Below are 25405 nucleotides of genomic sequence, written 5' to 3' on the forward strand. Positions count from 1 at the left end.
GAAGGGAAAAATTTGAGGCTAAAAGAGCTGCTTCTTTTTTGAGTTTTTTTCAGTGTTGGAGCTGATTTCCTTGAATTCTAGCAGCAGTAATCATTGTTTTGTAAGCTGTCGCATTGTTTTGGAGCTCTGGAGAAAGTAAAGATCAAAATGATAGCTCTTTAAAAAGGAGGAAGACAGACAAAGGTAGTGACCACATGAGAAGAGATTCAAATGGAGAAAGAAACCTACACTGCTGTCTGACATAGCAGTAACCTGCACAGCTGCAGCCTTTGCTGTTTGGTTTCAAGTTTCTTTGGACATCAGAGTTTGTCCTAAAAAAAATAAACAAACAGTGAAAATCACATCTGATCTTGGACAAACCTATGTGGGGCAGCTCACCGCAGGGGAGCAACTAAGTGTCTAGTTTTAAAGTGTAACACTAAAGTTTTTCTTTTGTAAATCTACAATATTGTCATCTCAGCTTTGAGTGTGCTGAAATTCTTTTTTGATCATATACATTTTATTGAGAAATGTCTCTTGATTAAATTTTAAAAATATAAAAACATGGCCACTAAGTTAGCCTGGGCCTGTGTTTTTAGAGCAGTAAGACTGTGCTATTTTCTGGGTCTGTACACTGTTAAGGTGGAAAGATAGTCTTTAGTGGAGTGATGTACTCTTCCTGTCGGATTTGAGGATTAAGGAGGGTTTCTGTGTGACTGATGATTATGTCTGCAGGAAATGTGCTTGGTTGTGAATCCTATCAGATCACATGGATCAGTTGGAGTGGCAGTTAGAGGCAATGAGGAATTTACAGGAGCTAGTGGGTGTGATGGATGGCAGTTGCAGAAAGGGAGATAAATTGAAGATACATTCAGGTAAATGGGTGACCAACAGGAAAGGGGGGAGAGGGAGGCAGTTCATGCAGGAGTCTTCTGTGTTTACTGCCAAATCAAACAAGTATGTTGATTTGGAAAATGTAGGGGGTGATGGACTCTCAGCAAAATGTAGCACTGCATACAATGACCTCCTGCTGGTCCCTCTCCCTTGTGAGAATATTCTGCACCTTCTCTGAGGTATCCTTGATCCTGGCACCAGGGAGGCAACACACTATCCTGATGTCTTGCTGCCAGCCACAGAAATGTCTATCTGTGCCTCTGACTAGAGACTCCCCTATCACAATTGATTGCTTGGAACCTGGTATACCCCTCATTACATTAGAGCCAGTGGGGTGCCTGGGTGAGATGCTCTTTGAAGGGCCAGTGCAGACCTAGGGGGCTGAATAGCCTCTTACAGTATTGTAGGGGTTCAATGAGGGCATCAATTGCACATACTAACCATCGTTCAGTACCTTTAATTCAAAAAATTAGCCATGGAGCTTCCAGTAGGTAATAAAGCCTCAGAGATTTCATGTGGAAAAATATTGAGGAATGTGGGGAGTACAGAAAGGAAGCGTTCCATTTGTATAATGACTTTCATGATGTTAGGCTATCTCAAAGTGCAATACTTTTGAAATACACTTGTTTAGAATCATGCAGAATTGAAATAGGATTCACTGCTGAACTGTGCAAAAAGCAAACAAATGCAATAGATAGTAATGTGATGTCAGTTGAGGGACAAATATTAGTGAGGACATTAGGAGAACTCCCCTGGTCTCCTTCAAAATAACACTCTGGAGCTTTTTTTAAAGAAAAAAGCGCTTTGGGACAGCAGCCAAGACATTGATGTTTCCTCCAAGCCAGCACTTCTGACACACACTCTCCTTCGTACTGCAGTGAATTGCAAGTTTAGATGCACTTAACTCTCTGAGCCTATAGCCAATAGATTTTGAGGTAGGAGTACTGTCAATGGAGCTAAGGCTGACATCAGCACTTTAAAAGCCAAATGCTGCTATGTTATGCATCCGACGATGTTAAACTCAAAATGGGACCTCCTGTTGAAAAATACTACAATGGAAACAACGTTCTACAGAGATCATGAGACAGAATGACAATGGATCAGACAAGATAATTCTCAGCTTCATTAGCTAGCCTTGTCCACATTTTATTTAGTTTGCGTTGTAATGTCAAGGACTATGTTGAATTACAACAAACAGATGTGATTTGTACTTGCAATGCAGGACATAACACTAAGAAACAAATCTCGTAGCCACCCTCTGGATTGGGGCATACAAAACAGGACAGTCCACATAATAGATGCCACACCCTGCTACTGACAGACCAATCACTGACTAAAGAGTAAAGTGAGTTCTCCAACACTGGAAAAATTTGCTCCAAATGTATTCCAAGACAGTTCACTGATTCAGCTGTTAGGGGAACTGGCTCACTGTATGTATAAAGTAGTGTTGCTGCAGAGAGAGACAGCTTCATTTCCATATTAAAGTCCATACTAATTAGAGGTGTAATTTGATGCATTTTCCACTTGATTTTTCTGTCTGAGAGAATCATGACCCTCTTTAGCCTCTGACTGTCTTTTTAGGTTGGAAAATACATCTATTCTTCTCTTCGTGACAGCTGACTGAAAAATCAGTGGTAACGCGCACTCCGAAAATAGAAAATATTGAAATTAAACCACAGGTCAGTCAACATCTATTGGTACACAATATTTTGAATGGTATCTTCACCAGAAAGGTAGCCTTTCTGTTTGTGCAAGAGTTTTATGATTCCAGAAACAACGCTAATGAAACACGTTCGAAGTATAATGATTTCAGTGGAGAAACATGAATCGGGTGTGTCACAAAGTATAGTATTTTGGTGGAACAGTTCCTCGCCAGAAGCAGAGAACTTCGAGGCAAAAAAAAATTGAGAACATGCAGTACGCATGAGCACCAATAAAGGCTCATACTTCAGGATAACTGAAGATAGTTTTGTTTCAAAGCTATTATGTAGAGTTCACTTATTTCACTGGAGGCTTTTATCAGTACTCTTTGGCATTCTTCCAGAAATGCTTAACTCTGAATCAGGCTGAGCCTAGAGTCCCTAGAGAGGGAGGCTTATCTCCAGGTCAGCCTGCCATTCTTTCCACAGTTGTCTAATCAGAAGGGAGGGACAGTTTAGTCTAAGACAGCTAAGCAGATTAGAATGTGACTGGACGGAGATAAATAATTCAAAGAACAAGTAGTCAAAATACCATTAACATTTGCTGTACATCAATGCAACATATGAGCCAACTGCGAAGATAACGGCAAGATTAACTTCAAAGGTAAATGTACTTCAGAATGAGTGTTGTGACCCATTAGCTACTCAGTGTATGCCACTTAGAAACACACACATTCTCTATCTGACCTTGGTATTTTTATACCTAAATTATACACAATATATGAAAAGCATTTTATTCAAATTTTTTTTCTAATTTCATATTCTGCTGTTTGCCCTGCACTAATGTGCTCTCAGCATTCTTCAACCATATTGTTGTTATTGTTGGGGAAGCCAAAGTATCGGTGTCCTATAGGCGCAATCATTAGCATCTCACATATCAGTGATGAGTAAAGATTTGTCCACATCCTATTAAGGCTGCATTGATTATCATTTCATTTTCTTCACCGAAGCCCTCGTGGTTAGCCCTTGTTCAACTGGGAGTCACTACGATGGCAACAGAGTAGAACACTTCAGTTGGAGTTCATCGGCTCTGTCCGTTTCTTTTTCTATTTCTGTTTCCTTTGTGTTTCTTTTTCTAACTCTTCTTTCTTCTTGGTGATATCCTGAACTCCAGGCCTTGGCGCAGAGTCAGCATGGCGGTCTCCCAGCTTGGCATGGTGATCTCCTAGCCCCATGTGCTGATCTCCCAGCCCAGCCTGGTGATCTCCTAGCTTCATGTGGTGATCTCCGGGCCTGGTGTGGTGATCTCCTGGCCTGGCGCGGTGATCTCCGGCCCCATGGCCTGTGATGGAAGGACTGTTGGTCTCTCTCCAGAGGTGTTGCTTGAGCCGCTGAAAATTTCTGGCATTTTCTGTTTTGGTCCAGCATTACAGCTTTCTACAGTAATTTGGTTCATTGAATTGAACTAAATTAGCTTTATAGTCACAGGTACTAAAAATGAAAAGTTCACAAGTCACCACTTACGGTGATATCTTAGCTACAAAGTACCTAGCTAAAAATTCTTAAGTAAAAGTTCTTAGGGAAACAAAAATTGCTGCCTTGCTATCTAGCGCGGTCAGTTTTATCAGACGATGAGTAGCATCAGCAGAGCTGAAAGGAGTCAGGCAGAAAGGCTGAAGGACTGGTGTTCACACCATCATGGGTGAGTCCCAGAGAGGATAAAAAAACAAACAAGGCACAGAGACAAACAAAATGCAGTTTGACGCTCTGATGAAAGTGATTGTGCACTAACGTGCTTCAGACTAGTTTTGGTGTAATAGAGTTAAAAGAATTTCAGCTCTGGACGAGCCTTTAACAGGGTTCGCTACCATCCCACCTTTTCAAAATTGCACACCATCCCAAAGTTGTCTGGATTCTGAGGCAAATTCTGAGAGAGAGGTTTTCAAATCCCGGTTGTATCAGCACCTGACACCACAGCCCATTGGAATCCCAACCCAACACTTCAGCTTTTTATCGAAATACTCTTTCCATATTGTGAAACAGGGCAGTACTGAGAAAATGGACAGAAATTGCTAGAAGAAACTCAGCAAGTCTGTCAGAATCTGTGGGGAGAAAGCTGTGTCAATGTTTTAGGTTCAGTGATCCTTCCAAGAACTGTACTTCAATTGGAGATGACTTGCTGGATCAGGGGAAGGGAAGTTTGGAGTGACCTCTTTTCCTAGAAGTTGTTTAAAATTTGGAACTGACTACCATAAGAACATAACATAAGAACTAGGAGCAGGATTAGGCCATCTGACCCCTCGAGCCTGCCCCGACATTTAATAAGATCGTGGCTGATCTTTTTGACACTCAGCTCCACTTACGTGCTCACTCACCATAACCCTTAATTCCTTTACTGTTCAAAAATGCATCTAGCCTTGCCTTAAAAACATTCAGTGAGGTGGCTTCAACCACTTCACTGGGCAGGGAATTCCACAGATTCACAATCCTTTGGGTGAGGAAGTTCTTCCTGACCTCAGTCCTACATCCGCTTCTCCTTATTTTGAGGCAAATCACTCCAGTCCTAGTTTCACCTGCTAGTGGAAATGACCTCCCTGCTTCCACTTTATCTATTCCCTTCATAATCTTATATGTTTCTATAAGATATCTCCTCATTCTTCTGAATTCCAAAGAGTAAAAGCCCAGTCTACTCAGTCTCTCCTCATAATCCAACACTCTCAACTCTGGAATCAACCGAGTGAATCTCCTCTGCACCCCCTCCAGTGCTAGTACATCTCGTCTCAAGTAAGGAGACCAAAACTGCACACAATACTCCAGGTGTGGCCTCAGCAGGACCCTATACAGCTGCAGCATAGCCTCCCTGTTTTTAAACTCCATCCCTCGAGCAATGGCAGACAAGATTCCATTTGCCTTTTTAATCACCTGCTGCACCTGCAGACCTACTTTTAGCGATTCATGCACAAGGACACGCAAGTCCCTCTGCACAGCAGCATGCTGCAGTTTTTTTATCATTCAAAACATAGTCCATTTTGCTGTTATTCCTACTAAAATGGATAACCTCACACTTATCAACATTGTACTCCATCTGCCAGACCTTTGCCCACTCACTTAGACTATCTATATCCCTCTGCAGACTTTTAGTGTCTTGTGCACACTTTGCTCTACCACTCACGTGAGTGTCATCTGCAAATTTTGACACACCACATTCAGAACCCAACTCCAAATCATCTGTGTAAATTGTGAACAATTGAGGTCCCAACACTGATCCCTGAGGCACAACGCTAGCCACTGACCACCAAGCAGAAAAACACCCATTTACCCCTACTCTTTGCTTTCTACTGGTCAACCAATCCTCTATCCATACTAATACATTACCTGTAATACTGTGCAACTTTATCTTATGTAGCAGCCTTTGGTGTGGCACCTTGTCAAATGCTTTCTGGAAATCCAGATACACCACATCCATAGGTTCCCCATTGTCCACCATGCAAGTTATGTCCTCAAAGAATTCCACCAAGTTAATTAATGACCTACCCTCATAAACCCATGCTGGGTGTTCCCAATGGGACAATTTATATCCAGATGTCTTGCTATTTCTTCCTTTCCCATCACCTCTTTTAGTACCTTGGGATACATTTTATCAGGGCAAGGAGACTTGCCTACCTTTAGCCCCATTAGCTTGCCCAGCACTGTCTCCCTAGTAATAATGATAGTTTCTCGGTCCTCACCTGCTATAACCTTCTTGCCATCAGTTTTCATCATGTTATTTGTGTCTCCACTGTGAAGGCTGACATGAAGCAACTGTTTACTGTCTCAGCTATTTCCTCATTCCCAGTTAATAAATTGGTCTTCTCAACCTCTAAAGGACCAATGTTTACTTTCGCCACTCTTTTATAATTTACATATTTATAGAAACTTTTGCTGCCTGTTTTTATATTCTGAGCTAGTTTACTCTGATAATCTGTCTTACTTCTCTTTATCACTTTTTTGTGGCTTTCTGTTGGCCTTTAAAGATTTCCCAGGCTACTAGTTTCCCACTATTCTTTGCTTTTTTGTCTGATGCTTTCCTTTATTTCCTTAGACATCCATGGCTGGCTCTCTCTTTTCCTACAGTTCTTCCTTATCACTGGAATATACTTCTGCTGAGCACTGTGAAAAAGTGTTTTGAAAGTCCTCCACTGTTCCTCAATTGACTCACCATAAAGTTTTTGCTCCCATTCTACCTTAGCTAACTCCTTCCTCATTCCTTCATAGTCTCCATTGTTTAAGCACAGGACAGAGGTACTGGATTTAACCTTCTCACGCTCTGTCTGTATTTTAAATTCGACCATACTGAGATCGCTCCTTCCGAGAGGATCCCTAACTCTGAGATCATTAATTAATCCTGTCTCCTTACACAGGACTAGGTTCCATTACATATTGTTCAAGGAAATTATTATGGATGCATTCTATGAACTCCTCCTCAAAGCTGCCATGACTGACCTGGTTTGACCAATCGATATGTTGATTAAAATCCCCCATGATAAATGCTGTACCATTTTTACAGGTATTTGCTATTTCTGTGTTTATTGCCTGCCTCACCACAATGTCGTTATTTGGTGGCCTATAGACCACACTTATCAGAGACTTCTTCTCCCTGCTTTTCCTAATTTCCAACCAAATGGATTCAATGAACCTACATCATCTCTCACTATCATCCTTAAAAATCAGAGCAACACCACCTCCCTTACCTTCCTGTCTGTCCTTCCGAACAGTTTGTTACCCCTGGATGCTTAATTCCCAGCATGACCATCCTGTAAACATGTCTCTGTAATAGCCACTAAATCTTTCCCATTTGCTATGATTTGCACCATCAACTCCCCCACCTTGTTTCGAATGCTCCGAGCATTCAGATAAAGTGCCCTTATGCCAGTTTTTGCTCCTTCTTTTTGGGTCCCATTACCTCCCTTACTAACAACTCTTGAGCTCTCCTTCCCTTTAACTTTTTTCTTAATTTTTAATGGAGTTGAAGCTTCCTCGTCACCTGCTAACCTGCTGCTTTGCCTTACATTAATTGTTATTCTCCCTCTACGTTCACTTCTTCCTTCCCCCCTACTTACTAGTTAAAAGTCCTATTAACCACCCTATTTACCCTTTTCGCCAGAACACTGAACCTGGCCCTGTTCAGGTGGAGTCCATCGCAGAGGTATAGGTCCCTGCCAGAACTGGTGCCAGTGCCCCATGAAAAGGAAACCCTCTTTCCCACACCACTCTTTTAGCCACATGTTTACTTCCCTGATTCTGGATGTGCTCGCTGAGCTGGAAGGTTAGTTTTCAGATGTTTCGTCACCATTCTAGGTAACATCATCAGTGAGCCTCCGACGAAGCACTGGTGTTATGTCCTGCTTTCTATTTCGTTGGAGGCTCACTGATGATGTTACCTAGAATGGTGACGAAACGTCTGAAAACTAACCTTCCAGCTCAGCGAGCAAACTCACATCCAGAACCTCAACCTGAGCTACAAACCTTCTCAAAACTCACTTCCCTGATTCTCGCCTCCTAATGCCAATTTGCACATGGCTCAGGCAGCAATCCTGAGATTATGACCCTTGAAGACCTGTTTTTTAATTTTGTTCCTAGCTTTTCATAATCCTGAAAGAGGTCTTTTTTCCTAGTCCTGCCTATGTCGTTGGTCTCTATGTGGACCACAACAACTGGATCCTCCCCCCTCCCCCAGTCTAGTATCCTCTCAAGCTGGTCCGAGATATCTCGCACCCTGGCACCGGGCAGGCAACACACCATGAGGGACTCTGTATCCTGCTCACAAAGGATACTGTCTATGCCCTGATGATGGAATCCCCTACAACTGCAATCTGTCTTTTTGCTCCCCCCTCTTGAATGGCCACCTAGATCATGGTGCCATGGTCATTTGACTCATCCTTCCTGGAGCCCTGTTCCTCATCCATGCAGGGAGCAAGTTCCTCATACCTGTGGGACAATGTCAAGGGCTGCAGCGCCTGTGTTTCTGTCTGCAGCGCCTGTCTACCTGCCTCACTCACAGTCACACACTGCTATTCCTGGCCACTCATCGAAATAACATTAGTTAATCTACCAGTTGTGACTGATTCCTGAAACATTGTATCCAGGTATTTCTCCCCCTCCCGGATGTGACAAAGTTTTTGGAGTTCGGATTCCAGCTCATTAATTCTGAGCCGGACCTCCTCAAGCAGCCGACACTTGCTGCAGATGTGGTCATTACCGTTCTCAATGGGTTCAGCGAGCTCCCACGTCATACAGCTACAACACATCACCTGGCCTGCCATCTCTACTTAGTTATTTGAAATGAATTAGTTTTTTTTAGTTTCTCAGTGTTCGCTGCACCAGTAAGTTTGCTCCGTTATATACTCTAACAGACTCTGGCTTTGCCTTCCATCCCCCTCCCAGAGGATTTGGCGTCTGTGTGACCACACTGAAAGATAAAGAGATAAGGAAAAAAAATGCAAATAGCTTACCTGCTCACCACACTTAGTCGTTATTATTAGGTTAGAGGAGGTGGAAGGGTGGGAGACCCACTGTGTACTGTCTCGGGTATTACTTTACTCCCAAATTTATTGGTGGAAGCTTACGTTGCCAGGCTGCCCTCACACTTCCTCCCGGCCTCCCGCCACCGAAACAACTAAAAGCCGTTGAGGTGAATAACAGATAGAATGGAGGATACGATGGATACGTGAGGGAGCAAAGCATTGTGAGAAGCTGTTATGGGGCATAAATACTGATATGGCCCGATTGGCTTTAAATTGGTGGGTTTTGGATCTAGCCATTCTAAGTTCACAATTCTTTATTGGCATGTTTCTGTAAGCTCAGCAGAAATGCTCTGATCAACTGCTGAACCATGCTGCAGCCCCTTCTGGGATCACAGTCTCCCTCTTCGCTGCCCCAACATTTCACTGTCTCTCTGTAGTTACTGGCCAATTCCTCCATGCTATCAGCTCAAGGATTTATTCACTTCACTCCAGTTCTCCTACACTAGCTTCAGCAGGGCAAGTGCAGTTACTGTTTTGAAGTCAAGAGATAAAAAAAGACAATTCAGTCTCCATTCTGTTCCATGCTTCCTGAGAGAATGGTCCCATGAAATATCCCATCTCCTTGCCTTACAGTCACCCACTGCTTGCAAAGTGGCCTTTCTGTGCATCAGATCTTTTCTTTCTCACCTACAGCTGTACTATATCACACTAGTGTACTAGAAAGCAAAGACTTACATTTATGTAGCAGTTTTCATAGCCTCATGGTCTTCCAAAATGGTTTACAAGTAGTGATTTTTTTTTAGCTTAAATTACTCTTTGCTATAATGTGTATACCATGCAAGCATTTTGCTCGCTCTGATAGCAACATGTTAATCAGATAATTTATATTTTTTTGTCATGGTTAAATTTAGCAAGGACATTTTATAGCACTCTCACATTTATCTTCAAGAAAGGCAAGGATAAGTTGGACCAAAGGGTCTGTTTCCATGCTGTACATTTCTAAAGTGCTAGTGAATCTTCCCGTCCACCTGAGAGGGTAGAAGGAGACTTACTTAAATACCTTGCCTGAAAGATATCACTGGCTTTGTATCAGCCTCAGTTAGGTAGTGAGATCTCTAGATTCTGATTGTCCACATCTTCCTAATTCATAGGACCAAAGGAGAGAGGTGACAATTTCAGAGGAGGAGTTGACAGGACTCTGAGCGCAGGATCAACAAGAAATGCATAAAATACCTGCAAATGACAGAGGATCAGTGGCAAAGAGGACTGGAACTTTTAGATACTTAGACACCATTGTGCCCCTATCTGTGCAGAGTTCTGTGACGTACCCCAATCAGCTGCACATTGGTGTGGTTACCCAGGTGACAGATGAAATCTCTCCTGATGTTGGACACCACATTCAGATCTCATCTGGCAAATATCTGGCAATCAAATTCTGAATCCAATAGAGCTCCAAAATCCTCTAACACAAAGTGGTCTCACAAACACTAAAGCAGCCTTGTCACAGACACCATTGCTGCAACTTCAGCATCTGTTTTACTGTTCACTACAAGTGAGAACGTTGCATTGATGGAAGTAGTAGAAAATGAATATATCAGGAAGACCCATCTCTGACCACAAATCTTGGACCATCTTTTCTTCAAGAGCTCCTAGTTGGTGCCATCCCTATGGTTTCAGCAGAGTTTCAAGGCAGGCTGCTCATCCTCCACTGGATGTTGAGATACTTCTGGATATGTCCTCTTGATTAAGAGCCTGTGAGTATCTGCCAAAGCCCCAAACCCCACCCAGTGCCAGAACATACTAAATCATCAGGATAGGTGGCAGTACTTGTGGCACGTCAACAGCAAAGTCCCCCATATTCATAGATAATGGGAACTGCAGATGCTGGAGATTCCAAGATAATAAAATGTGAGGCTGGATGAACACAGCAGGCCAAGCAGCATCTCAGGAGCACAAAAGCTGACGTTTCGGGCCTAGACCCTTCATCAGAGAGGGGGATGGGGGGAGGGAACTGGAATAAATAGGGAGAGAGGGGGAGGCGGACCGAAGATGGAGAGTAAAGAAGATAGGTGGAGAAGGTGTGGGTGGGGAGGTAGGGAGGGGATAGGTCAGTCCAGGGAAGACGGACAGGTCAAGGAGGTGGGATGAGGTTAGTAGGTAGCTGGGGGTGCGGCTTGGGGTGGGAGGAAGGGATGGGTGAGAGGAAGAACCGGTTAGGGAGGCAGAGACAGGTTGGACTGGTTTTGGGATGCAGTGGGTGGGGGGGAAGAGCTGGGCTGGTTGTGTGGTGCAGTGGGGGGAGGGGATGAACTGGGCTGGTTTAGGGATGCAGTGGGGGAAGGGGAGATTTTGAAACTGGTGAAGTCCACATTGATACCATATGGCTGCAGGGTTCCCAGGCGGAATATGAGTTGCTGTTCCTGCAACCTTCGGGTGGCATCATTGTGGCAGTGCAGGAGGCCCATGATGGACATGTCATCAAGAGAATGGGAGGGGGAGTGGAAATGGTTTGCGACTGGGAGGTGCAGTTGTTTGTTGCGAACTGAGCGGAGGTGTTCTGCAAAGCGGTCCCCAAGCCTCCGCTTGGTTTCCCCAATGTAGAGAAAGCCGCACCGGGTACAGTGGATGCAGTATACCACATTGGCAGATGTGCAGGTGAACCTCTGCTTAATGTGGAATGTCATCTTGGGGCCTGGGATGGGGGTGAGGGAGGAGGTGTGGGGACAAGTGTAGCATTTCCTGCGGTTGCAGGGGAAGGTGCCGGGTGTGGTGGGGTTGGAGGGCAGTGTGGAGCGAACAAGGGAGTCACGGAGAGAGTGGTCTCTCCGGAAAGCGGACAGGGGTGGGGATGGAAAAATGTCTTGGGTGGTGGGGTCGGATTGTAAATGGCGGAAGTGTCGGAGGATAATGCGTTGTATCCGGAGGTTGGTAGGGTGGTGTGTGAGAACGAGGGGGATCCTCTTGGGGCGGTTGTGGCGGGGGCGGGGTGTGAGGGATGTGTCGCGGGAAATGCGGGAGACGCGGTCAAGGGCGTTCTCAATCACCGTGGGGGGGAAGTTGCGGTCCTTAAAGAACTTGGACATCTGGGATGTGCGGGAGTGGAATGTCTTATCGTGGGAGCAGATGCGGCGGAGGCGGAGGAATTGGGAATAGGGGATGGAATCACTGCACCACACAACCAGCCCAGCTCTTCCCCCCCACCCACTGCATCCCAAAACCAGTCCAACCTGTCTCTGCCTCCCTAACCGGTTCTTCCTCTCACCCATCCCTTCCTCCCACCCCAAGCCGCACCCCCAGCTACCTACTAACCTCATCCCACCTCCTTGACCTGTCCGTCTTCCCTGGACTGACCTATCCCCTCCCTACCTCCCCACCCACACCTTCTCCACCTATCTTCTTTACTCTCCATCTTCGGTCCGCCTCCCCCTCTCTCCCTATTTATTCCAGTTCCCTCCCCCCATCCCCCTCTCTGATGAAGGGTCTAGGCCCGAAACGTCAGCTTTTGTGCTCCTGAGATGCTGCTTGGCCTGCTGTGTTCATCCAGCCTCACATTTTATTATCTTGGAATCCCCCATATTCATGTTCACTTCATCCACCCTTTCCTCTCAAGGTCCACTTGTAGTTCCCTTATTAGAAATAAGACCATAAGAACATAAGACATTGGAACAGAAGTTGGCTATTCAGCCCATCTAGTCTGAACCACTATTTGACAAGATTATGGATGATCTGGTAATTCTCAGCCCCGGATTCTTTCCAATGAGCAGCAGATGCTATATTTGCTGCACAGTATTGAGATGTTGAAGCGGCAAGGCCAAGTTTTCATCACTCCTGCTTATGGTGGCATTCTGAGTGAACCCGTTATTGGTGAGGGCTAGCCTGCACTTGCTTAGCTTCCCAATGCCTACTCTTTGTTGAATGTTGGAACAGACTCTATAAGCTGAATGGCCAATCTTGCTCTGATTTCCTGTGTTCCCAAACTCCTTGTGGGCTTTTGCAGGTTGTAGCTTCAACTGCAGGAGGCAAAAGTGAAGAACAATGATCCCTTTCAAAATAAAACCAAAAGAACTGTGGATGCAGTAAATCCGGAACAAAAACAGAAGTTGCTGGAAGAGCTCAGCAGGTCTGGAGCATCTGCAGAGAGAAATCAGACTTAACTCTTCAAGTTGAGTGACCCATCCTCACTTGACTTGAAACATTAACTTTGATTTATCTCCATAAATGCTGCCAGACTTGCTGAGCTTTACCATCAATGCCTGTTTTTGTTTAAAAAGACACTGATGGATATGGCATGTAGTCAAACATCCAGTTGCCTATCTGCTCTTAAGCTCACTGTAAGCTTCGAATCCAACCCTATTTTTTCTAATTCAGAATGTTAAATTAGTATGTAGACCACTTAAATTTAAGTTGTGAAGATAAAACTCATTCCCCGTTTCGATCATTTTAATTGCCACATAAACAAGATTAATTTGGCGTGAAAGTTTTTTTTAGCAGGATTTCTGCCTCAGAGGGGATTATAGGTAATGGCAGCTACCATTCTTAACAATGTGTTCATATCACTTGTGTACAATTTTGGGAGGGGGTTTGATGTCACATTGAAACAAACTCTCTTCAACATAAATCAATGATTGTATGACGGAGTTGTCAAAATTAGATACATTGCTATCTAATGATGGCCTGCAAATCACTTTAATAACAGGAAGAATGAACGGAAATTAGTCTGGGTCCGTTGTTATTATGCAAACAGTCTGATCTACTGCGCAATATATTTATTCGATACTACAGCTGTGGGTAATAAATAATATGGCAGTTGGTGTGTATAAATCGCATTACCAATGAATAGTTTGCAGTCCTTTATTGATTTAACAACAGCAGCCATTCAGCATTTTACTGAGACACTTAAGAGATCCAGCATTCAATCAAATAATATTGTACTTTGATTTTAGACCTGTGCAGTCTGTAGATTAGTATGTTGCAATGTCATTCAAAGAGTTATTTGAATGAATATTCTGCATGGAAAATGAATAAAAATGGGATGATGGGTTAACCGCAATAAGTTAAAAGGCAGTAATTCTGCTACATGGTTTTGCTGATCCCATAAATTATGAGGAAAGCAGATTTTAAAATATATAATATTGTCCCCTCTTTGACCTTTGTAAGGAGATATTCTTGAGCCTGACAATTCCCAGTTACCTTATCAATATGAACATATATCATCTCGCCATTGAGTGTTAATAGATTGCTTATCAGTGCAAACACTCCAATTCTGCCCCCATCAAGAGTGGCATTTTGGATTGTCTGGCGGTGGTGGGGGTGGGGGGGGTGTGGTGGTGGTGTGCTGTCACTTGAAGCCACCCCAGTATAGTGTGCCAGTTTCCCAATGTGAGACTGACATCCTCAGACTTTGAAAGGCACAACAGGAACTGGAAGAAGTAGCTGAGATATTGATGGTGATTGATGAGCTTGTTTTCAGCTTATTTAAGGGTCATGTAATGTTCAACTCTTCTGTATTTAGTTATGTGAGTCGGTTTACTATTGATGCTCACTGTGCTTCATTGGTCAAGGCTGTGCCTGGACTCAGAGAAAAGGGACATTTAGAGAAATCAAGACACTTAAGTGACTCTTGGATAGGCACATGGATGACAGTATAATGTAGGGTATGCAGGTAGTTTGATCTTACTAGGATATTGGGTCAGCATAACATCATGGGCCGAAGGCCCTGTACTGTGCTATACTGTTCTATGTTCTATGTTCTTATGAGTTGAAAACTGGTGCTGAATAACAGAATAGGCATCGTAAAGCACTATGAATAGAACCTGTTAAACGAATAGTGCTATCCCTGAATTGCTCAGAAACATGTAAGAGGCTTTGTGCAGGGGAAATATAGTCACATAGATTTGTGTATTAGAAATTGTGTCCCACTAATTTGATTGAGCTTTTCTGAGGAAGTGATTAAGAGGAATGATTAAGATAAAATGGTGGCTCAAAAGTAGGAGACAGAGAGTATTTGTGGAGGGTTGCTTTTGGATTGAAGGCCTGTGACCACAAGGATCTGTACTGGGCCCATTGCTTTTTGTCATTTATATAAACGACTTAGATATAAACGTAGGAGATATGGTTAGTAAGTTTGCAGATGACAACAAAATTGATGTTGCGGTGGACAGCCAAGAAGGTTACCTGAGAGTACAACGGGACTTTGATCAGACGGAATGATGGGCTGAGGAATGGCAGATGGAGTATAATTTATTTAAATGTGAGGTGCTGCATTTTGGTAAAGCAAATCAGGCCAGGACTTATACACATCAAGGTAGGATCTTGGGGAGTGTTGCCAAACAAATAAACCTTGGTTCATAGTTTCTTGAAAGTGGAATCACAGATAGACATGGTGATGAAGCAGGCATTGGTATGTTTGCTTGGTCAGTGTATTGAGTATAGGAGGTCATGTTATGGCTGTGCAGAACATTGGTTAGGCCACTTTTGGAATATTGTGTTCAATTCTGGTCTCCCTGCTATAGGGAGTATGTTGTTAACTTTGAAAGGGTGCAGAACAGGATGCTGGAGGTTTTGAGCTACAGTCAAAGGTTGAATAGGCTGGGGCTTTTCTCCCTAGTGTGTCGGAGGCTGAGGAATGACCTCATAAAATGTTTATAAAATCATGAGGGACATGAAAAGGGTGAATAGCCAAGGTCCTTTCTTCAGGGTAGGAGAGTCCAAAATTAGAGGGCATAAGTTTAAAGTGAGAGGGGGTAAGATCTAAAAGGGACCTGAAGGGCAAATTTTCCATGCAGAGGAGAGTGTGCATGTGGAGCAAGCTGCCAGAGGAAGTGGTGGAGGTTGACATAATGACAACATTTAAAAGGCATCTAGATGGGTACATGAATAGGAAGGGTTTAGAGGGATACAGCCCAAATGCTGGCAAATGGGACCAAATTAATTTGAGATATCTGGTCAGCATTGATGAGTTGGACTGAAGGGTCTGCTTCCATGTTATATATCTCTATGACCCTACACACTAAATGCAAGATTTTGATTCTAAGAGATGAGTTTACAATGACAGGGAGGAGGAGGTGTGATAAAATGAGGGAAAGATCTACAACAGCTGGGAGAGATAAAAACTGGATTGCGAAGGTTGAGAGATGATTGAGAGAAACGCAAGCAAGGAGTTGTGCTCAATGACAAGAGATCGTCTTCATAACTTTTAGTTTCAATGAATAGTCATAGTACTCAAAACATTCAATTATTTAGCTCTCAATAGCTACCAGACCTACTGATTTTCTCCAGTACTTTCTGTTTCTATTCCTTACTCAATACACATAGTCCATTTTGGTGGGCGCTTTAGTTTGTCATGCAATCAAGTAAGCTGTACAATATAGGAGAGGAGTAAATCACTCACTCCACCATTGAACACAAATATCCCACTGCATATCCAGCCAGAACTCATGCTGGACTCTAGGTTTCACAAATGTCTGCACTTTCTGACTCAAAAGTATGGAAAACCAAAGGCTCATTCCACTACCATTACCAGATATTTACAAAACATTTCTACAGGTACAGAGCTGAGACTAGGATTTGGTCTGCATTGGGGCTTTATGAACTCATAGCATGTCTAAATAGTATAAGACATCAAATTGTCTTTGGTCTGGGGTTGTTCAGTACCATTGAGTAATTTTTGCATGATATTATCTACTTTTTTGTCTAAATGAGAATATCAAACAATGCATTGTAAGTTGATTGCCAGTGATGCAGGCAATTCATGGTTCACAGAAACTGCTAGGAAAGGAGGGAATGATAGAGAAAGAGATGACAAGAATTTATTTTTCTAAAAATATACTTTGTTCATAAAATTTGTAAATGGATTTTACATGACCGTTCCACATTTAATTTACATTAGGTGCAAAGCAAATCTGTTTCTTTCAATACCATATATCACAATGCTTACAAATGTAATAATTTTACGCCATTCAGTGCACAATGAAAATGCAACTCAAAGGATTTTACCCAGTTTCTGCCCCTTTGTGCATTATGGCTGAAAGACCATAGATGATGACCATTCTCTGTTGTACACTGTGTTCTTCAGGACATGGTTCTGAAAATTGGGATGCTCTAATCTGAAACTCTGGCACAACACAATTCTGTACACTGGAAGACCAGCATGGTTCAGGCAGTCCAAAGAGCATGATTCACTGAGTTGCTGGTCCTCCAGCTGTAGCTGATGTTTATTTCAGTACACATCCTCAAGAACAGCCCATAGAGCACAAAGTGCTATGTCAAGAAACAGCTCATAATAAGAATTAATAATGATACGGTGGCTTTAAGGGGTGTGTTTTGTCCTGCTTCCTTTTAGGGAGAGATTAGGTTCCTAGCAGTCTATGAGTAGATGAACAATTTGTGAAGTCTTCAGTGTTTTTTTGTAAAAAGGCAGAATCGTAAAAGCAGCCTGAATGGGTGTTGTCAAGTTCCCACCCACAGGACCTGGATTTTTAGTTTCTTAGGTTTTTAATAGTAGTTGCTGTTGGGGTCTGGGAGAAGTGAAAGCTATTTATCTCCTATCTCTGTTACAGCCAAAAGTTGGGGATTCTCTATCTGCAATGGGAGTTATATGTGAGGCAATCTATTTTCTGAATTTGCCCTCTGCCAAGGGTGTATTTATAGGATGTTACTATAGTGGAACAGCTAAATAGTAATAATTACTGTATCTATTATTCTGTTAAGTTTTCCAAAAGATTTACATTATTCTAATTCCTTCTTTCTTTTGTTGTATTTTAACAAAGGTGAAGACATGAAGTGCGTTTTGCTTTAAACCCAGCAGTTTAACCAATTAAATTGCATCTGGAATGCAACATCTTATATTTACTTTTAAAATAAAAAAACATTAGGGTCTTCACTGTCTTCCGAATATTTTAAGGGGGCTTGGTCTGATCCATAACACTGTGACAAAATTGAAACCAAAAATAAAACTTGACAAAAGGAAAATGCACCTTTTTCCAGACTTCCTTCACAAAGGCACATTCCAGAAAAAAAGAAGTGGATAGCAAACTGTTCCCCTCACACATCGCTTGTGCCAGTCAATGGGTGAGAATTTGGGAGTGCAGAAAATCTTAATGTCACCACCCGTGAACTTTGTAGCAAAAAGGAAGATGACAATGAATTCTTATATTGATTCAACAATATCCTCAGTCGAGCACCCAATTGTTGCTCACCCCTTATCCTCAACTTGACCAATCCAACAGTTCATTTCCTCTGGTCTTTCAGAATTATTGTTTAAATATTCTGTTCTCAGTGCTGAATGGTTTGGTGCAAAATGGAATTGAACATCATCAACAAGAGTTTGCATTTATACAGTATCTTTAATGCAGCAAAATGACTGAAGGGAATTCATAGGAGAATTTTGCAGCAAAATTTGACACTATAAAGAAATATTTTGGAAGCTGAATGAAAGCTTGGTCAAGTTATCAGGTTTTAAGGAGAAGGGAGAAGAAAGAATATCTAAAAAGGGAGTTGCAGAGTTCAGGCCCTAGACAGTCAATGCCATGGCTGCTAATGACAGAGCAATGAAAAATCAGAGGTCTCACAGGCATCCCTCGCTATCCGTAATGGATAAATTTTAATGTCTGTTGATGTTTCTATAATATATGTATTCTGATATAAGGGCTGTAAGCCCAATGCTAATGTTTAGGTCACAAATCATACTGAAAATAACTCTAATACAAGCTGGATGATATACTTTTACTATTTCTCATAGAATTCCAACAGTGAAAATTTGGCCCAACATGTCCACACTGACCCTTTGAAGAGCATCCCACCCAGACTCACCCCACTACCCCTGTAACCGTGCATGTCCCATCTAGCCCACACATCCCCGGACACTATGGACAATTTAGTATGGTCAATTCAACTAACTCGCACATCTTTGGAGTGGGGGAGGAATCTCACGCAGACGCGGGGAGGATGTGTAAACTCCGCACAGTCACTTGAAGGTGAAATTGAACCCCAATTCCTTATCTCAAGTTCACGCAGCTCCACTTTAATAATCACGTGACCTAATTTTCAATAAAAAAGGACTTCAAGACATTTTCTACAGAGCCTCGTTAATATAGGGAAATCTCTCATGACATATCACAGAGACAAGCTCTTTTTTGAAAACAAGATATACAGAGCCCAAGACATGAGAAGGAGTTGTTTTATAAGGAAGGGTCTGAGGAAGGATCGCCGGACCTGAAACATTAACTCAGTTTATTTCCTTCACCGATGCTGCCAGACCTGCTGAGCTTTTTCAGCAACTTTGTCTCTTTTTTCTGATTTAGAGCATCTGCAGTTCTTTTGGCTTTTGATTTATAAAGTAGTAGCTTTGAAGGAGTTAAGGCTCATGTTACATGAACTCCATCCTTTCCAATTTTACACAGTCAGTGGGTTGAGACAAAGATTTCTACTGTAGCTTTTGGAGGCACTAGATATAAATCCTAAAGTCTGAGTAATTTGCCTGACCAAATGTAGCCGTACCAATTGAATCATAGATCTTTACATTGCAGAGAGAGATGATTTGGCCCATGAGGTTCATTCAGGTCAAGAAAGGTCTGACTAAACTAAGACAATAAGGTGTGGAGCTGGATGAACACAGCAGGCCAAGCAGCATTGGAGGAGCAGGAAAGCTGATGTTTCAGGCCGAGACCCTTCTTTTAAGAACGGTCTAGGCCTGAAATGTCAGCTTTCCTGCTCCTCTGATGCTGCTTGGCCTGCTGGTTTCATCCAGCACTACACCTTGCTTTCTCAGATTCTCCAGCATCTGCAGTTCCTACTATCTCTGACTAAACTAATCCTATTTTCCAGCTTCTGGCTCATAGCTATGGATGTTATGTTAATGCGTTGAATATCTGAATACTGCTTAAATGTTATAAAAGTTTCTGACTCAACCGCCCTTTTGGGAAGTGAGTTCCGGACTCCCACCATCCTCTAAGTGAAAGAATTTCCCTCTTAGCCTGCTAAATTTCAAATCTATGTCCCCAACTTATTGTCCCCTCTACTATTAGAAAAGGTGCCTTCCTATCTATCTTAACTATGCTTTTCATAATCTTCTACATCTCTATCAGGTCCCCTCTGAACTTTCTTGCTCCAAGAAAAACATTAGCCTATTCAGTCTCTCCTCTTAGTTTAGATCCTCCAGCCCAGGCAACACTGTTCACTGTATGCTCTCTAGTCCAAACACATCCTTCCTATAATTTGGTGACCCCAACTATATGAAGTGTTCTAATCGTGGCTTCACCAGCATTTAAACAATTCCAGTGTAACCTCTCAAATTTCATGTCTCGGCTAGTAAAGGAAAGTATTCCATTAGCCTTCTTCACTACCTCATCAACCTGCCCTGCTACCTTCAGGCATCAGTGGATGTGCATACCACTCTTGGATTCTATTTGACGCTGTTCTGCCTACCTGACCAATTCTCCTTGCATTGATAGCTATCCTGCTCACTATGCATCACCCAACCAATTTTTGTGTCATCCACAAACCTTGTGATCATACTCCCTACATTTAAGCCCAAATCATTAATGTACACCACAAACAGCAAGGGCCAGAGCATAGAACTCTGTAGAACCCCATTGAAAATAGTTATTACACTTCTGCTACTCATTAACAAGAATCCCGTCTCAACATACAGGAATTAGTTGGAAAATGTGACCTGTTGGTCTTGATATTGACGTAGGCCTCACCAATTCTCCACAAATTTCACACCATAGTCCATGTTGTTCAGGGTCTGGGAAGGTTCAGCCCAAAATTTTTCAGAAGTGTATGAAAATCAGATATAATTTCTCCTTGTCACTGCTGCAGTGGCTAAGTTTAAACTAACTTACTGCAGGAAAAACCAAATGGATAAGGTAGAATGCTAGGTCTACCTCCTAACCTCCTGTGGAGAACCACAACTGGCTCAGGGCATTTTTCTTCATGGAAGTGTGCTCAACTGTTACGTTCTTCATTATTTCAATGTTCAGCAGTCTTGCCTAACAACTTAAACCCTTAGACGACTTACACAACTTAGACAGCACATTATGACATTAGCTCCTACTCGATTCGATGAAATGTAAAATAGTTTGTGTATAAGTCTAATGTTTCACTCAATTCTTCAGTTTATTGACAGCTGGACTAAATTAAAAGTGTCCCTCCAAACCTGGAAAAGTGAAAAGGGTGAACTGAATGAATGCATGAGCTTAGCTATGGATTTGATATTTAGCCTGTGCACACATAGATGTATTTGATGAATTAATCAAAGTGCAGTTGCCGAGCATTTCCCAGTCTTCACTGAATAGCATACAATAATTAGACTCTTCCACTTGGGGACAATACTCCACTCTTACTGTGGAGCACTTCCAATGGCAAAATTAAGCCACATTTCATTATGCATCTTAATTAAATTAGAAAGATTTCATTCCTACCCATCCTCGGGGTTATATTGTTCTTGTGCTTTTGGCTGTCACAGGGCAATGAGGAACAAACTCAGATAAAAGTTCCCATAAAAATCATCCAATAAACTTTAACTTCATCCATTAATCATGGAGTTTCTTTGGTGGGAATACGCCAGCATGTCTGCTAAATATTTGATGACTTTTGTCAGCTTCTAGCTCTGCCTAGCAGAATTAAGAAAATATCATATTAATCTGTCTGCTTCCTATCTATATTCAGGCTGTTGTTGGTCTCCCACATTTCCCAGATAAATTTGATAGGAATGGAGACTGATGGGGTGGGGTGATGTCTGTAGTTTACCCCCTTCTCAGCTTTCACTCAACATTAATCTGAGGAGAATGACAACTGACTCAGGGCATTTTTTTTCACGGTAGTATGCCCTACTGTTGCTTCCTTCATTATTTCAATGTTCAGCAGTCTGCCCTAACAACTTAAACAGTTAGACAACCTACACAGCTTAGACAGCACATTATGACAAATTAATCTGTCTTTGTTTTTGTACCTTCTTCAAGGTCCAGCTCGGCACTACTTGAAAGTGTTGGCTGAACGCCAACTTCGTCCACTGTGCTAAATATCCCAAGAAAATTACCTAATTCTCAAGGCAGCCCTGGAAGCTTATTCTTGGTGCCGGATTTCCAATGGATGATCCAGATACAAGGACAGGCAGATTTTCATCAAATGATAAATATCGTAGCACAGCAGGAAGATTTCTGCAGCTATTTTACAGAGAACTTTTGGGAGAAAAGTTGTGTAAAAGAATATAATTATAATTGGAATAACATAATACACTGCACTAGAATTAATGCTTCTATTAAGTTGTATACCCATTCTTTCACAGGGTGCTAGTGTCGTTAGCTAGACCAACAGTCGTCACTATTCTTTATGTGCCATTGAAAAGGGAGTAGTATGCTGGCACAGTGGCTCCTCACAACACCAGGGACCTGGGTTCGACTCCAGCCTTGAGTGACTATCTGTGTGGAGTTTGCGTGTACTTCCTATGTCTGCGTGACTTCCATCTGGGTGGTCTGGTTTCCTCCCACAGTCCAAAGTTGTGCTGGTTAGGTGGATTAGCCATGCTAAATTGCCTGTCGTGTTCAGGCATGTACAGTCTAGATGGGTTAGCCATGGGGAATGCAGGGTTACAGGGATGGTGGTGAGGGGGTATCGGTCTGGCGGGATGTTCTTCAGAGGGTCAGTGCGGACTCATGGGCTGAATGGCCTGCTTCCACACTGTATGGATTCTATGATTCTAAGTTTGTGGTGAGCTGTTCTCTCAAATGGCTGCAGTCCATGTGCCCTAGGTATACCCGCAGTGTTGTCAGGGAGTGTCTAGATTTCAACCCAGTAACAGTGAGAGGAACAATGATAGAGACACAGATCTTTAATCAGCATCAGAGCCATCAGCCCTAAAACTGACCAGGCAGAGGAACGACACTTCCCCTTGTAAATTGCTTCAGGTTATGCTTCTGATTGTGGTATCCAACGAGGGCCCTCCAGTGCAACAAACCAGGATCCCCTTAAGCACAGCACAGCATAACAACAGAGATAGTAGGAACTGCCGATGCTGGGGAATCTGAGATAACAAGGTGTAGAGCTGGATGAACACAGCAGGCCAAGCAGCATCAGAGGAGCAGGAAGGCTGACGTTTTGGGCCTAGGCCCTTCCCCTTCCCCTACCCCTCCCCCATTTCTGAAGAAGGGTCTAGACCCAAAACGTCAGCATTCCTGCTCCTCTGATGCTGCTTGGCCTGCTGTGTTCATCCAGCTCTATACCTTGTTATGACAACATAACAACAGGCCAGGCTTACCTGTAGTGCGTGCAAAGCTGAGAGTGCGAACTAAGATCAGGTAATAGCTTATTTTCAAGTTCTATGAGGTGAGTCATCTGAAGTCCCCTGACATCTTTTCATCTATTACAATTTGTTTTAATTTTGTTTAAAAAGCATTTGGTGCCATTAAGCAATTTTAAGTGGACCCCACTGAACTGCAATTATTTATTTGCACGCAGAAGACGACAGTGCAGAGAGTCATTGTCCAGAAGGTAAACTATCAGCATTTCACAGATGAAGAGCTGAATATTCTTCTAAGTGGGGTCCAAAAGAAAACAACAGAAAATGCAGGAAAGTGACACCCTTGGCCCAGAGGGTGGGGAGTGCAAATAGTGTGCCACTTACCAAAGCTGCAAAAAGCTTAACAGTTTGGTGCATTCTGTCAGAGTTATATGGAATTATTTTGGTAAATTTTAAATCCTTGGTTGTCAAATTGAAAATACAGAAAGGCCATGACTTTTTTTTTGCTCTTTTTCTTGGGTCTTTTAAAACGCATTTACCTCAGAGATGGTTCTGACATTGCCTTTGAGTATTAAGTTTGATCACAAACCCTGCTCCCCATCTCCTCAGCAAGTGCAGGGGGCAAGTTGTCGCCAGTCCTTGAAAACTGTGCAAGAAGGCATTAAAGCAATCTTTTCACATGAGGTCTTCTTTAAATTTTTTTTTGCTTTTGGGGAAAGATGACTCATAACGTGTAGCTATGCTCATTGACCAGCTGGCAGTTTTGGGCAGGAGCTGATGGAACATTAGGAGTTGGATAGTCTATGTCCATCCCCATGACAACCAGTGCTGGATCAAATCTGTGGATAAGCAAAAGTGCTATTTTCCATTGAATCTTAAATCATGCTATTAGGTGGAGAGTTAGGTTACTTGATTAAATATAATTGTCCTTTCTTCTTCTTTTGGCAGATATCACAGATCTCCATGGACATACCTGACAGTGAAGGAGGTGTGTTGCTGCTAGCAAGCGAGGCATCTGAAATGGGCGATGTGGAAGGGATAGGGGCGTTGCAGTGGAAGGCAGGGAGGAATGTCAAACAACCGAGGAGGGTGTGACTTTGGAGTTTGAAGGTAGTCATGAGTGGAGTTAGGATGTTGAATTTTTCTGGTTGTTGTGGAAGAGGAGGCCACTTTGTTAATGGCTGCTGGCAATTGATTTCAATCAGAAATGATGGCAGGTGAGGAACCTATGCTTTAGAAGCAGAAGATCTGCTATCTTCAAACGTACATGGACAACATTGTGGTGACAGTATTGAAAATTTCTAACAAACAAAGTAGCATGACGGATGCAAGATTCCCAAAAGAGCAAGCAATAAACATGACTCCACCTCACTGATTGAATCTACAAGAGATGCTGCAATGCCTGTCAAGGTGATGACTTACATTATTTTTAAATTAGCTTATAAAGGTGTTATCATAATGTGGTGCACTTCTATTAAACATTTTTTACAATAACATTACAGAAAGAATTAACAGTGAATTCTACTATGCTGCAGATTTATACCATAAATATGGAGTACTTAAAAAGTTAAAAATCCTCGTTGAATTAAACGGACTTATAAAAATCAAATCTACTACCTTATATTACATAGCACATTTACAAAACATGCTGAACTGCTAAATTGCATGAAAATGTTTTGAAAGAAATTATAGATTTACCTTTTATAAATGTCCTGGAGACCATAAGACATAGGAGGAGAATTAGGCCATTTGGCCCATCGAATCTGCTCCACCATTTGATAATGGATTTTTTTTCAACCCCATTCTCCTGCCTTCTCCCCATAACCCTTGATCCCTCACTAAACAAGCACCCATGATTTGTACCTTTCATTCATCGTTAATATTGTTTTAATGAACTTTCAGGAGGTCTGTGATTCAGCTGCTGCACACACTATTTCAGTTTCAAATTTTGTAATGCTGATGTGACACGACCCCCTGGTATTATCTAGGTGAATCAATACAATAATCTGAATTATTACTGGGTAGTTACCCCGAGTCTCTGTGCTCATGCACATTCAAGTTTGAAGCCTGGAGCTTGCAGAAGAATGATTGTAACACTCTGGGGAAGGTAAAATCACAGCTGCCAGTGCAGCATTTACTCCTGGGTATTG

General features: G+C 42.5%; 1 long non-coding RNA gene across 1 annotated transcript in view; it reads right to left on the reverse strand.

The window, feature by feature from the left end:
• Window positions 1-25067, reverse strand: part of LOC132206114 (uncharacterized) — an 82390-nt gene extending 57323 nt beyond the window's left edge. Inside the window, exon 1 of the long non-coding RNA XR_009442835.1 lies at window positions 24954-25067. This is a non-coding gene — a long non-coding RNA (uncharacterized LOC132206114). The remainder of the gene's footprint in view (window positions 1-24953) is intronic.
• Between the last annotated feature and the right edge of the window lie 338 nt (window positions 25068-25405).

The sequence above is a fragment of the Stegostoma tigrinum genome, chromosome 31 (assembly GCF_030684315.1).
Source record: "Stegostoma tigrinum isolate sSteTig4 chromosome 31, sSteTig4.hap1, whole genome shotgun sequence".
NCBI lineage: Eukaryota > Metazoa > Chordata > Chondrichthyes > Orectolobiformes > Stegostomatidae > Stegostoma > Stegostoma tigrinum.